The sequence below is a fragment of the Rhinolophus ferrumequinum genome, chromosome 6 (assembly GCF_004115265.2).
Source record: "Rhinolophus ferrumequinum isolate MPI-CBG mRhiFer1 chromosome 6, mRhiFer1_v1.p, whole genome shotgun sequence".
Taxonomy (NCBI): domain Eukaryota; kingdom Metazoa; phylum Chordata; class Mammalia; order Chiroptera; family Rhinolophidae; genus Rhinolophus; species Rhinolophus ferrumequinum.
The window spans coordinates 94,619,563-94,633,918 of NC_046289.1; the positions used below are offsets into that span (position 1 = coordinate 94,619,563).

Below are 14,356 nucleotides of genomic sequence, written 5' to 3' on the forward strand. Positions count from 1 at the left end.
AGAAAGGCAATTTAATGAACTCAGAAATAAACAAACAAAAGGAGTACTTCACCAAAGAGACTGAAACTATTAAAAAAGAACCAAACAGAAACTCTGGAGCTGAAGATCTCAATAAAAGAAATGAAGAATGAACTAGCAAGCTTAGGAAACAGAACAGACCGGATGGAGGAAAGAACTAGTGACATAGAAGATAGAAATCTAGAAATGATTCAGGTGGACAAAAAGAGAGAATCGAGAGTAAAACAAAGAAAAGAAAAGAAAAAAAGAAAGAATTCTATGAGAATTCTATGGCTCCATTAGAAAGAGCAATATAAGATTAATGGGTATACCAAAACGCAGAAAGCAGCAGAAGGGAACAGAGAGCCTAGTCAAACAAATAATTGATGAAAATTTCCCAAACCTTTAGAAAGAATTGAATCCTCAGATACAAGAAGCTAATGGAACACCTAATTATCTCAGGGCAAAAAGGCCTTCTCCAAGGCACATTGTAATAAAATTGTCAATAATTAATGACAAAGAAAGAATTCTCAAGGCAGCCAGGGAAAAGAAGGCAGTAAAGGCAATCCTATTACATTATCATCAGATTTTTTTGGCAGAAACCCTACAAGCTAGGAGAGAGGGGAATCAAATATTCAAATTATTGAAAGAGAGAAATCACCAGCCAAGAATAATATATCCAGCAATATATCCTTTAGGAATGATGGAGAAATAAAGACTTTTCCTGACATAAAGAAGCTGAGGGAATTTACCACCACAAGAGCTGCATTATAGGAAATACCAAAGGGTGTTCTTCTACCTGCAACAAAAAGATACAAAACTATAACTAACAGACAAATACATGAAATTGCAAAACTTGTTCAGAATAGAGTATCAAACACTTAAATACAACATAAAAGATAAAGGAGGGAAAAATGTTTTTTAAAAAGAAGACTTGAAACTAAACATAAAATATCGAATGTCAACTGTAATTGAAAAATTGAAAAAGAAGACAATAGCTATTACAATTTGGAAATGAACTCACAGCATAAAAATGGGTAATTTGTAACAACAAAAACATAAAAGGGAAGGAAGGGGTAAAGGATTGAATTTGTACAGGTTAATGGAGATAAAATGCAATCAGAAGAAAAAGTATTATTGTATATATGAAAGTTTGTTTTGCAAAAACCTAACAGTAACCACAAAAAAAAATCTAGAACTGAGACACATAACATAAAAAAAGAAAAAGCAGAGGGAAAAAATCATAGAATACCACCAAACTAAAACAACACACAGAAACACAAGGAAAAGAAATAATGAAGACATAGAGCTACCAGAAAACAAAAGATAAAATGGCTATAGGAAATCTTATATCAATAATCACTATTAATGTAAGTGGACTGAACTCACCAATTAAAAGGCACAGAGAAGCAGGTTGTATCAAAATACAAAACCCACTGCATGCTGCCTTCAGGAGACACATCTAAGCTACACGGAAAAACATAGATTCAGAAGGGGTGGAAAATGATACTCCAAGCAAATAGCATCCAGAGAACAGCGGGTATAGCCATGCTGATATCTGACAAAATTGATTTCAAAATAAAAAAGGTAACAAGAAACAAAGATGGACACTTCATAATGATAAAGGGGACAATACATCAAGAAGACATAACACTTATCAATATATACATAACTTATCAATACCAACCTGTGAGCACCAAAACATATAAAGCAACTACTAAAAGAAATAAAGGGAGAAACTGACAAAAACACAATTATAGTCGGAGACCTAAATACCCCATTGACAGCTATAGGTAATCAAAACAGAAAATCAATAAGGAAATATCCACCTTAAATGACACATTAGACCAAATGGACATAATCGATCTTTACAGGTTTTCATCCCAAAGCACCAGAATATACATTCTTCTTTAGCGCACATGAAATATTCTCAAGGATAGACCATATGTTGGGACACAAAACTAGCCTCAACAAATTTGAGAAAATTGAAATTATGCCAAGCATATTCTGCGACCATAATACTTTTTGAAATTGGAAATCAACTGCAAAAAAAAAGCAGGAAAAAGCACAAATATGTGGAGATTAAACAGCATGCTGTTAAATGATGACTGGATCAAAGAAGAAATAAAAGAAGATCCATAGAGTCACATGAGCATGATAATACAAAATAGCCAAATTGGGGGGCTACAGCAAAAGCAGTATTTAGAGGGAAGTTTATCATTACAGGCATAGCTCAAAAAACACAAAAATCTCAAGTAAATAACCTAACATTTCACCTTAAAGAACTAGAGAAAGAACAAACAAAGCCCAAAGTCAGTAGAAGGAAGGAAATTAAAAAAAAAAAAATAGAGCAGTATTAAACAAAATAGAGAACAAAAAGACCATTAATTAATTAATGGTTCAAAGAGTTTGTTCTTTGAAATGATAGATAAAATTGACAAACCTGGGGCCAGCCCGGTGGCTCAGGTGGTTGAAGCGCTGAGCTCCTAACACTGAGGTCGCCAGTTCAATTTCTACATGGGCCAGTGAGCTGTACCCTCTACAGCTAAGATTGTGAACAACAGCTCTCCCTGGAGCTGGCCAGAGGTTGGTGTGAGCTGCCACATGCTGCTGTGTGCTGCTGGTGACCAGAGTGAGTGGCCAGCAGCCAGCATGAGTGACCAGCAACCATCGAGGGCTGCTGTGTGCTGCCGTGGGCTGCTGAGTGCTGCTGTGGACTACCATATGCTGCCAGGAGCGGCCGGTGGCCAGTGAGTGGCCTGCAGCCATCGTGAGCAGCCGCAGCCGGCAAGAGCTGCCGTGAGCTGCTGTGAGTGGCCTACCAACAACTGGCGACCAACTGCCTCAGCCCGGGGGGAGCGCAAGGCTCATAACACCAGCATGGGCCAGGGAGCTGTGTCCTACACAACCAGACTGAGAAACAACGGCTTGAACTGGAGTGGGAGGCGGTGGCGGAAGAAGGGGGAAAAAAAAATTGACAAACCTCTGGCTAGACTCATTAAGAAAAAAAGACTCCAATAAACAAAATCAGAAATGAAAGAGAAGTTACAATGGACACCACAGAAATACAAGAATACTATGAAAAGCTAGATTATAATGCTAAGTGAAACAAGTCAGACAGAAAAAGTAGAGAACCATATGATTCACTGATATGTGATATATAAAACTGAAAACAACAAGACAAACAAATGAAGGAACAAAAACTCATAGACATAGACAATAGTTTAGAGGTTACCAGAGGGTAAGGGGGGAGGGAGTCTCTAGAAGAGGGTAAATGGGGTCTAATATACGGTGATGGAAAGAGAACTGACTCTGGATGGTGAACACACTATGTGAGATATAGATAATGCATTACACCTGAAATCTATGTAAATTTACTAACCATTGTCACCCCAATAAACTTTAACTTAAAAAAAAAAGAATACTATGAAAAGCCATACGCCACCAAGTTAAATAACCTAGAAGAAATGGACAAATTCTAAGAAATATATAACCTTCCTAGACTGAATCACGATGAATTAGAAAATCTAAATAAACCAATCAACAGTAAGGAATTTGAAATAGTCATCAAAAGCTCCCAAAAAGTACAAGTCCAAGACCAGATGGCTTCACTAGTGAATTCTATGAAACATTCAAAGATCTCTCAAATTCTTCCAAAAAACTGACGAAGAAGCAATACTTCCTAACTCATTTTATGAGGCCAACATTACCCTGATACCATAACCTGGGAAAGACAACACACACAAAAATTACAGACCAATATCTCTGATAAAAACAGATGCAAAAATTCTGAACAAAGTACAAGCAAATTGAATACAACAATACATTAAAAAAATAATACATCATAATCGAGTGGGGTTCATTCTAGGGGCACAAGGATGGTTCTACATATGCAAATCGATTGATATGAACCACCACATAAACAAAATAAAGGATAGGCAGAACAAAGGCCAGACGGTGAGCAGGTGAGCAAGCATGAGCCATGCAGATGGGGAGCGGCAGAGAAGCTGGCAGCAGCCCAGAGGTGGACCTGAATGGTGCAGCTGAGGTTCCTGCAAACTTGAACGTGTGATTGTGCCCTGGCAACGCTGCCAGAGAGACGAAGATGGTCACGCCTGGATGCGATTCTACTCCAACAGCTGCCACCTGTGCTGCCATGTTCGGACCAGCACCGTCCTTCTCGGCGTCTGGTACATGCTCACCAGTGCCCTGGTACTGTTGATTCTCTTGAGCACCCTGGCTGATCCTGACAGTATCGCTATTCAAGTTCCGAACTAGGAGGTAACTTTGAGTTCATGGATGATGCCAACATGTGCATTGCTATTGTAATTTCTCTTCTCATGATACTGATATGCTCAATGGCTACTTATGGAGCATACAAGCACACCCTGCTGGGATCATCCCATTCTTCTGTGACCAGATCTTTGATTTTGCCCCAAACACTTTGGTTGCAGTCACTGTGCTTGTTCATCAAAATTCCATTCAGAAATACATGCGATAGCTGCCTTCTAATTTTCCCTACAGAGATAATATCATGTTAGTGAATCCTACCTGTTTAATCCTTATCATTCTTCTGTTTATCAGCATTATCTTAATTTTTAAGGGTTCCTTGATTAGCTGTGTTGGAACTGCTACCGATACATCAATGGTAGGAACTCCTCCAACATCCTGTTTTATGTTACCAGCAATGACGCTATGGCCCTGTTACTCTCGTATGATGATGTCACTGTGAACGGTACTGCCAGGGAGCCGCCACCACCTTATGTGTCTGCCAAAGCCTGAAAGTGGCGTGGAGCTGAGAGCCTGAGCTTCACTTTTCAGATATCAGAAAAATCGTCTCTTAATTTCACTTCTGAGAGGAGCTCTCTGAGTGTGTTTATTGCTGAAATGCTAGAGTTAAAATTTTAAATGTTCAGTTGAAACCCTCTGTAGTTTTAAACATATATTTTAGCTAGAACACTGATAGATTACAACTGTAAAGTTCTTTCTGTAGGGGTGGGTGCAAGGAGCTTACCCAGTCTTCCTTAGACTTCCGTGGGGCCTGACACTTCCCTGGATAAACCTTGAGTCAGAGAAGTCTGGTTTTGTACCTGCTAGGCCCCAAAGGTGGAGAATTAGTCCCATTTTTCTCCTTTCTGTTCCCTCTGTCTCTTTTGAAAGTATAAAATGAAATCAAAATTAGACAATACTTTTCTTAAGCTATTCCACTGTGTAGAAGAAACCATATGAGAACAGAATGTTACTTGTGCAATCATTGCTCTAATTAGGTAAGTAGGAGTACATATGCATGTATAAATAAAACAGGAATTTCCTATAGATTCCTTATGACTTAAATTCAGTAACAATTTGAATTTGCTAGTCAAGGATTTTGTCCATGGGCTAAATTGAGACCCTTCAACAATCCCCAGCAGTGAGAGAGCAGTCACTACCCACAGCTGTTCTTGTACCCCTGCCTCTGAAGTCATGGAGTGGTGTTCCATCCACGTTAGAGGAATGGAAGTCATTTGTTTAGCACTGCGTGGTGTCTGCTGCTCCCTTTCTCCTGGTTTCCCATCCCTGCCCAGGGCCCCCTTTTACTAAGAGTTCCACTCTAGCCTGATTCAAGGAGGACATCATCTCACTTTGTCAATTGACATTGCTGATATGTATTTAGCTAACAGTATTTTTTAAAAACAGATTTTTTTTCTTCTGTCCCTGAAAGGCACATCTTACTATTTTGAAGTTCAAGTATGCCTAGTTGTCTTTTCAAATTAGTGTAAAACAGTCTTCAGAAAGATGCAGAGCAGTTCTTTCCTTGTGAAATGCCCTTATCTTGACTACCTGAATTTCAAGGGACTTTTATGTATTCACATGTAGAAGAGTCACAGCTCTGCTTTTTTTCATTATTGAATGTGCTGTAAAATAGGCTTTTACGATTAAAATGAGATTTGCCCACACCCAAAAAAATAAATAAGTGAAAAATCAAAATTATATGATCATATTAATAGATGCAGAAAAAGCATTTGACAAGATACAACATCCATGTATGATCAAGACACTCAATGGACTGGGTATAGAAAGAATGTACCTCAACATAATAAAGGTCATGTATAACAAGCCCTCAGCTAATATTATACTAAACGGTGAAAAACTAAAAGCTTTTCCTCAGGAACAGGACAACGATGCCCAATCTCACCACTGTTATTCAACACAATACTGGAAGTCCTAGCCAGAACAATCAGACAAGAGAATGAAATAAAAGGCACCCAAATGGGGAATGAGTAAGTGAAATTGTCACTTTTTGCAGGTGACGTGATTCTACACATAAAAAACCCTAAAGACTCCACCAAAAAGCTAATAGAAACAATAAACAAATACAGGAAAGTTGCAGGATACAAAAATCAATGTAGAAAAATTCATTGCATTCCTATATACTAACAACGAAATATCAAAAAAAGATATGAAAAAAATCCATTTTCAATTGCAACACAAAGAATAAAATATCCAGGAATAAACTTAACAAAAGATGTAAAGGACCTATACACTGAAAACTATAAGACATTATTAAAAGAAATTAAAGAAGAAATGGAAAGATATCACATGTTCATACACTGGAATAATCAAGATAATTAAAATGGCCATATTACCCAAAGCAATTCCCATCAAAATCCCAATGGCATTTTTCAAAGAAATAGAACAAAAAACCATGATTTGTATGGAACCACAGAAAAACTGGAATAGACAAAGCAGTCCCAAGAAAAAAGTACAAAGTGGGAGGTATCACACTCCCTGACTTCAAATTATACCACAAAGCTACAATAATCAAAACAATACAGTATCAGCAGAAAAACAGGCACATAGAACTGAGAGCCCAATAATAAACCCTCATGTATATGGACAAATAATTTTCCACAAAGAAGCCAAAAACATACAATGGAAAAAAGAAAGCCTCTTCAATAAATGGTGCTGGGAAATTTGGAAAGCCATTTGCAAAAGAATGAAACTAGACTGCTATATGTCACCATACACAAAAATTAACTCAAAATGCATCAAAGATCTCAATATAAGACCTGAAACAATTAAATACAAAGAAGAAAACATAGGTACTAAACTTATGGACCTTGGTCTCAGAGAGGCTTTTGTGAATTTGACCCCAAAAACAAGGGAAGTAAAAGCAAAAATAAATGAATGGAATTATATCAAACTGAAAAGCTTCTGCACAGCAAAAGAAACCATCAACAAAACAAAAAGACAACCAATGGGAGAAGATATTTGAAAACAATACCTCTGACAAGGGGCTAATACCCAAAATATATAAAGACCTTACACAAATTAACAACAAAAAAAAAAACAACAATCCAATTTAAAAAGTGGACAGAGGACCTGAACAGACAGTTTTCCCCAAGAAGACATACAAATGGCCAACAGATATATGAAAAGATGTTCAACTTCACTAACTATTAGGGAAATGCAAATCAAAACCACAATGAGATACCACCTCACACCTGTTAGAATGGTTATTATCAACAAGACAAGTAAGAACAAGTGTTGAAGAGGTCGTGGAGAAAAGGGAACCCTCATATACTGCTGTGGGAATGTAAAGTAATATAGCCACTATGGAAAACAGTATGGAGGTTTCTCAAAAAATTAAGAATAGAACTACCATATGACTCGGTGACCCTTCTTCTGGGTATCTACCCAAAAAAATCTGAAAACATTTATCTGTGAAGATACATGTACCCCTGTGTTCATTGCAGCTTTATTTGTGGTGGCCAAGACATGAAAACAACCAAAGTGTCCTTCGACAGATGATTGGATAAAGAAGATTTAGTACATATGCCCAATGGAATATTAATTACTCAGCCATAAGAAAAGATGAAATACTGCCATTTGCAACAACATGGATAGATCTTGAGATTATCATGCAAAGCAAAACAAGTCAGACAGATAAGGACAAGAATCATATGATTTCACTCATATGTGGGATATAAAACAAAGAGCAACAAATGAAGGAATAAAACAAACAAAAATCATTGACACAGATAACAGTATTGTAGTTACCAGAGGGGAAGGGACATGGGGTAAGGTTAAAGAGGGTAAAGAGGGTCAAACATATGGTGACAGAAGGAGACTAAACTGGATAATGAGCACACAATGTAATATACAGATGATGTATTATAATATTGTACACTTGAAACTTATATAATCTTATTAACCAATGTCACTCCTATAAATTTAATTTTAAAAAGTTGGATAGATCTCACAATAAATAAATAAATAAATAAATAGCAAATAAAAGGTCTGTAGAGACTACAGGGTGGCTATGATTTTGTATGAAATGAAGCAGAATGTTAAGACAAAATCTGGGTAATTCAGGAGAGAAAACTTCAATTGAGCGGAAAAAAGAGAACATCTATTACAACCTCCCCATTGTACAGATGAGGAAACAGAGGTCCAGAGAAAGTAGGCAGTTAACACTCAGGCACAGGGTCCCTGACTAAAGACCCCAGACTAGAGCCACATTCTCTGACATTGAACAATTGACAAAGAACAATGGGTTCAATGTTCTTTCCAATTCTTTACTTCTCAAACTAGTTTATGCATAACACCCAGAGGTTCACAGAAGAGAGTCACAAAGGGCTTGCAGTCACAGCATAAAGCTCAAGTATAAAATGTACTTAAAGATTGGAAAGGAAATATCATTATTTTATTTATATGACTTTTATGTCATTCTAATATTTAAGTATTAGACCAATACCAAAATAGTATGGATTTAAAATTTTTTAATTGCATGGATTTTTCAAAACACAAAAGGAGACTTCAAAGAAAGGATGTGCTTGCAGAAGCCTCTTGGAGCACCCCACAGATTGACCAGGGAGCACTGTCCATGGCTGCTCACAGCCCAGACACAGCAGTGCTTGCTCCAGGGAATCAGGGTGCTCCATGAAGAGGAGGTAAGCTCTTACCACTCACCCTCCTGCAGACGAGGTCTGACCTGCAGAGCCTAAGGAGCAGGCTGCGAAAGGGAAACCTTTGGTAGGAACTAATCCCAGGGCCTGGGCCATCCCTCTCCAAAGGAAGGAAAAGGAATGAGGCTGAAGTGAAAGAGGAGCCCTCTGGGAGAGCTACAAAGCAACTGGTAAGTCTCTGGAAATAAGAGCCAGCCTGTCGGACTGCTAACATCCAGAAGTACAGAACTATCTTCTGATACTCAAATTATAGAGTCCTTGTGTTTATTCTTAATGGCAAAGAAAGGCTCACTCCCCCACTGGACATGACGAAGACCTGAGGCAGCCACATGGCCAGACCCCAGGGACCACAGAACCCTGTTACCACAGGGCCTCACAAGACTACAGTTTAGAATGGAAGGAATACAGTCCCAGGACAGGATTGTCTCCCCGCTCCCTAAGCAAGGAGGTCATGGTCATGGATCAAAGTCGTTGTGATCACTTGGCACCTCAGGGTCTCAGCTTCTAAGGCTTCTACTTCTACATTAACCATATCATGCTCTGTACTACAGTTTTTCTCTCTCTTGCAACCTCTCCCTGCTCTTGGCTTTAAGAAAGAACCTCTGCTTTCTCCTGTGGGCCCCTCCTGGCCTACAGGTTTCAGAGGCTGCATCTGTGAGTTTTTGTGTGCTTCATCTTCTGTTTTTGTTCCAAGCAACTAATTCTATCTTCAACATGGCTGCCCTTAAGGGAGTTTTCCTCTGCCTTAGATCACTGCTCGATCACATATAATAGCAGTTTAGTAACTTGTCTTTCCTATTTTCATCAGTTGTATTTATTAGATTAAAAAATAAATCTCTTTAAAAACATCTTTGCCTAGAGAACATTTTTCCTCCTTTCTCTGTGACTAATATTTCTCTTTGTGTGCAACTTTTTAAAAGAATTTGCTGTCTTTCCAGAATATTAAATATGTTTGATTTTTTTAATTCTATTAACTTATCAGTCATAGTACCTCAAATACCACCAATAAGGCAAATTGTAATAGAACTGATAAATATCAACTAATAACTCAAGAAAGTCAGTTTAATCAGTGATATAATCACCAGGCTCAGAGGCACATGACAATAGAGGACAGGTGTGAGATGCCAAACTGAAAACAGGCTAAACGAAAGCCTGCTTATTAAACACTCCATCCTACGTCCAGGATGCTACCAACCAGGCACACCTCTTGGCAGAAGACTGGGGAATTCTTCTGGAGAGAAACTTAATGGCCCGGGCCGGGGGCCGGGTGGGGAGAAGACTGAAAGTTCCTGATCTCTAAGCCTTCCTTGAAAACAAGGTCTGCTCATAACCTGATTACCTACAGAGAAGCCCACCTTGTTTACAGTTTTCTATCAGAGCTTTTGTGCCTTGCATTTAAATGGGAACAGACTACCAACAATCATTAGAAATTGGCGGAAAGATGGCAGTATGAAGAAGAGATATCATAAAAACAAATAGAGACGAAACACTTGGAGGAAATAAACTACAAGGAAAAGAGGGAGAAACTTTTTAATATTCATATTAAATGTGCTCAGTCAGTGAAAAGAATGAAGTGCATTTATGAAACAGGAAAAAAAAGCTATTTGAAAAAAATAGCAATGAGGGCACAAGAAAGACTCATTGGAAATTTTAGAAGAGATAAAAACAAAAAGAAAAACTCAGTATAGTTTGGAATGTGATCTCAGTCAAGGAAATCTCCAAAGTAGAACAAAAATACAAAGAAATGGAAAATAGAACATGAGTAAGAAAACTAGAGAATTAGCTCAAGAGATATAATACTGAAATAATACAAGTTCCATTAAGAGAGAACAGAGTAAAATAAAGGAGAGGAACGATCAATAATATAATATAAAAGGGACCACCAATACAGTACAAGCACAACAAACGAAGAAAGGCTCATACCAGGAATAAAGACTGTAAATGCTTCCAGAAAGAAAGCAAGGCAGAGTAAAACAAAAGCAAGCAAGCTTAAGACAACAGAACTAAGAAACATGGCATCAACACTCAGAATAGGTGAAGAGAAGTCCCAGAATGTCAGCTATGCATCAAGCCTAGAACTCAACCCAAGAGTGGAGCAGGAGGGCAGCGCTGAGAAGGTAGGCTGCCGAGGAAAACAGTGGAAAAGCAGTGGAACTGACATGCTTGAGCATGTGGAAAATAACTAGTGGTAGACATTCACAGCTCTATTAAATAATTTGGGAAACATAGCAATAGTTACAGAGAAAAAGTCAATAACAAATAAGGTATCAACAATTCCAGTAATTAAAACAAAAACATAGAGAAGACCTCCTCATTTAATTATTGACTTTAAATTTCATTGATTATCCTGGAATGTTATAGTCAACCTGAAAAAAAAAATTAGTACAAGAAATGAGACCTATCATAATATCTTTGGCTCATATTGATTCAGCAAAATAAAATATTTACAATAATTATAATAAGGTAAACACTGATTATTTAACCAAAATTTCCAACAAAACTACTTTAGAGAAATGGGTGGGGTAGCTAAATCTTTGTAGTACTAATTGTTTATGTGCACATGTTACTTTGATAAAGGTAAAAATTAATTTACATGAATAAGAAAAAGCTATGGAAAATAGTATGGTGCTTCCTCAAAAAATTTAAGAATGGTATTACCATATGATCCGCCAATCCCACTTCTGGGTGTATAGCCAAAAGAATTAGAAGCAGGGTCTCAGGAGAGATACGTGTTCACTCATGTTGATAGCAGCCCTGTTTGTAAGAGCCAAAAGGTAGAAACAACCCAAGTTCCATCAATGGATGAATGGATAAACAAAATGTGGTCTATCCATACAATGGAATATTTTTCAAACTTCCAAAGGAAGGAAATTCCAACACATGCTATATAACATGGATGAACCTTGAAGACATTACACTACATGAAATAAACAAGTAACAAAAAGACATATATGATTTTACTTATATGAGGTACCCAGAGTAGTGAAATTCATAGAGATGGAGAGTTGTTGTTTAATGGATACAGAGTTTCAGTTTTGCAAGATGAAAATAATTTTATAGATCGGTTGCACAACACTTGAATGTACACACAATACTGAACTGTACACTTAAAATGGTTAAGATGGTAAATTTTATATTATACATATTTAAGTATGATTTGTTTAATTCTAAAAGTTAATAGGAAAAAAGCACCATATATAATAAGTATAAGGTTTAAATTCAGAAATGAAAACATAATTAAAATATATATATAAGAGAATTTCTTTTGTAGTGATTGACTATTTTCTTAAATAATTTTTTTTATTTTTCAATTACAGTTGTCATACAATATTGTATTACTTTCAGGGGTACAACATAATGATTAGACACTTACGTAACTTATGAAGTGATCACCCTGATAACTCTAGTACCCATCTGACACCACACGTGTATATAGTTACTACAATATTATCGACTATATTCCTTATGCTATAGTTTACATCCCCATGACTATTTTGTAATTACCAACTAGTACTTCTTTCTGCTTTTTCACTCATTCCCCCAACCCCCCTCCCATCTGACAACCATCAAAATGTTCTCTGTATCTATGAGTTTGTTTGTTTTGTTTGTTCGTTCATTTTGTTCTGCAGACTACACATATAAGTGAAATTATATGGCATTTGTCCTTCTCTGTGTGACTTACTCCACACAGCACAATACCTTCTAGGTCCATCCATGTAGTTGCAGATGGCAAGATTTTATTCCTTTTTTATAGCTGAGTAATATTCAGGTGTATATATGTACCTCCTCTTCTTTACCCATTCATCTATTGATGAACACCCAGGTTGCCTCCATATCTTGGCTATTGTAAATAATGCTGCAATGAACATATGGATGCACATGTCCCTTTAAAGTAGTGTTTTGGGTTTATTCAGATAAATACCCAGAAGTGGGATTACTGGGTCCTTCTTTATCTCTTATTATAGTCTTTGTTTTAAAGTTTATTTTGCCTGGCATAAGTATTGCTACCCCAGATGGTTTGTTTATTTGTTTCCATTTTCATGAAATATTTTTTTCCATCCCTTTACTTTCAGTCTGTGTGTGGCTTTTGATCTGAAGTGAGTCTCTTGTAAGGAGAAAAGCACATGTAAGAATCTTGTTTTCTTATCCATTCAGCCACCGTATGTCTTTTGATTGGAGCATTTAATCCATTTACATTAAAAGTAATTGTTGACAGATATGTAGTATTGCCATTTTTATTATTCATATTTCAATCTTTTTTTCTTCTTCTTCTTAAAGAAGTCCCTGTAACATTTCTTATAATACTTGTTTGGTGGTGATAAACTCCTTTAGCTTTTTCTTGTCTGGGAAGCTCTTTATCTTTCCTTCATTTTTTAATGATAGCATTGCTGCATCATCTTGGTTGTAGGTCCTTACTTTTCATCACTTTGAATATTTTGTTGGCACAAAATATTCTTTCTGGCCTGCAAAGTTTCTATTGAGAAATCAGCTGACAGTCTTATGGGAGCTCCCTTGTAGGTAACTAACTGCTATTGTCTTGCTGCTTTTAAGATTCTCTCTTTGTCTTTAACTTTTGCCATTTTAACTATGATGTGTCTTGGTGTGAGCCTCTTTGGGTTCATCTTGTTTGGGACTCTCTGTGCTTCCTGGGCTTATATGTCTATTTCTTTCACCAGGTTGGGGAAGTTTTCTGTCATGACTTCTTCAAATAAGTTTTGAATTCCTTGCTCTCTCTCTTCTCCTTCTGGTACACCTATGATAGGAAATGCTGGTATGCTTGATGCTGTCCCAGAGGCCCCTTAAATTATCCTCACTTTTTAAAAATGTTTTATTTTATTTTTGCTATTCTGATTGGGTGTTTTCTGCTACCTTATCTTCCAAATTGCTGATTCAGACCTCTGCTTCATCTAATCTACTGTTGATTCCATCTAATATATTCCTCATTTCAGTTACTGTATTTTTCATTTCTGACTGGTTGAGTTTTATGTTTTCTATCTGCATTTTTATGTTTCCTGTCTCTTTGTTGAAGTTCTCCCTGAGACCATAAGCATCCTTATAACCAGCATTTTGAACTCTATGTCTGGTAGATTGCTTGTCTTCATTTTGTTTAGTTCTTTTCCTAGCTTTGTTCTGTTTTTTCATTTGGGACATGTGTTTTTGTCTCCCCATTTTGGCTGTTCCTGGTGTTTGTTTCTATGTATTAGGTAGAGCTTCTATGTCTTCCAGTTTTAGTGGAGTGGCCTTATGTAGTAGGTGTCCTGTGGGACCTAGTAGTACCATCTCCCTTGTGACCTGAGCTGGGTACTCCAGGTGTGTCCCTTGTGTGAGTTGTGTGTGCCCTCCTGTTGTAGTTGAGCCTTGGATGCTGTTTGCACATCAGAATATTTGCAAATCAGAATATTTCTGCTAAA

The 14,356-nt window shown here is 37.1% G+C and overlaps 1 pseudogene; it reads left to right on the plus strand.

The window, feature by feature from the left end:
• The first annotated feature begins 4,116 nt into the window (after window positions 1–4,116).
• On the plus strand, window positions 4,117–4,779 carry LOC117023227 (lysosomal-associated transmembrane protein 4B-like; annotated as a pseudogene).
• The last annotated feature ends 9,577 nt before the right edge of the window (window positions 4,780–14,356 follow it).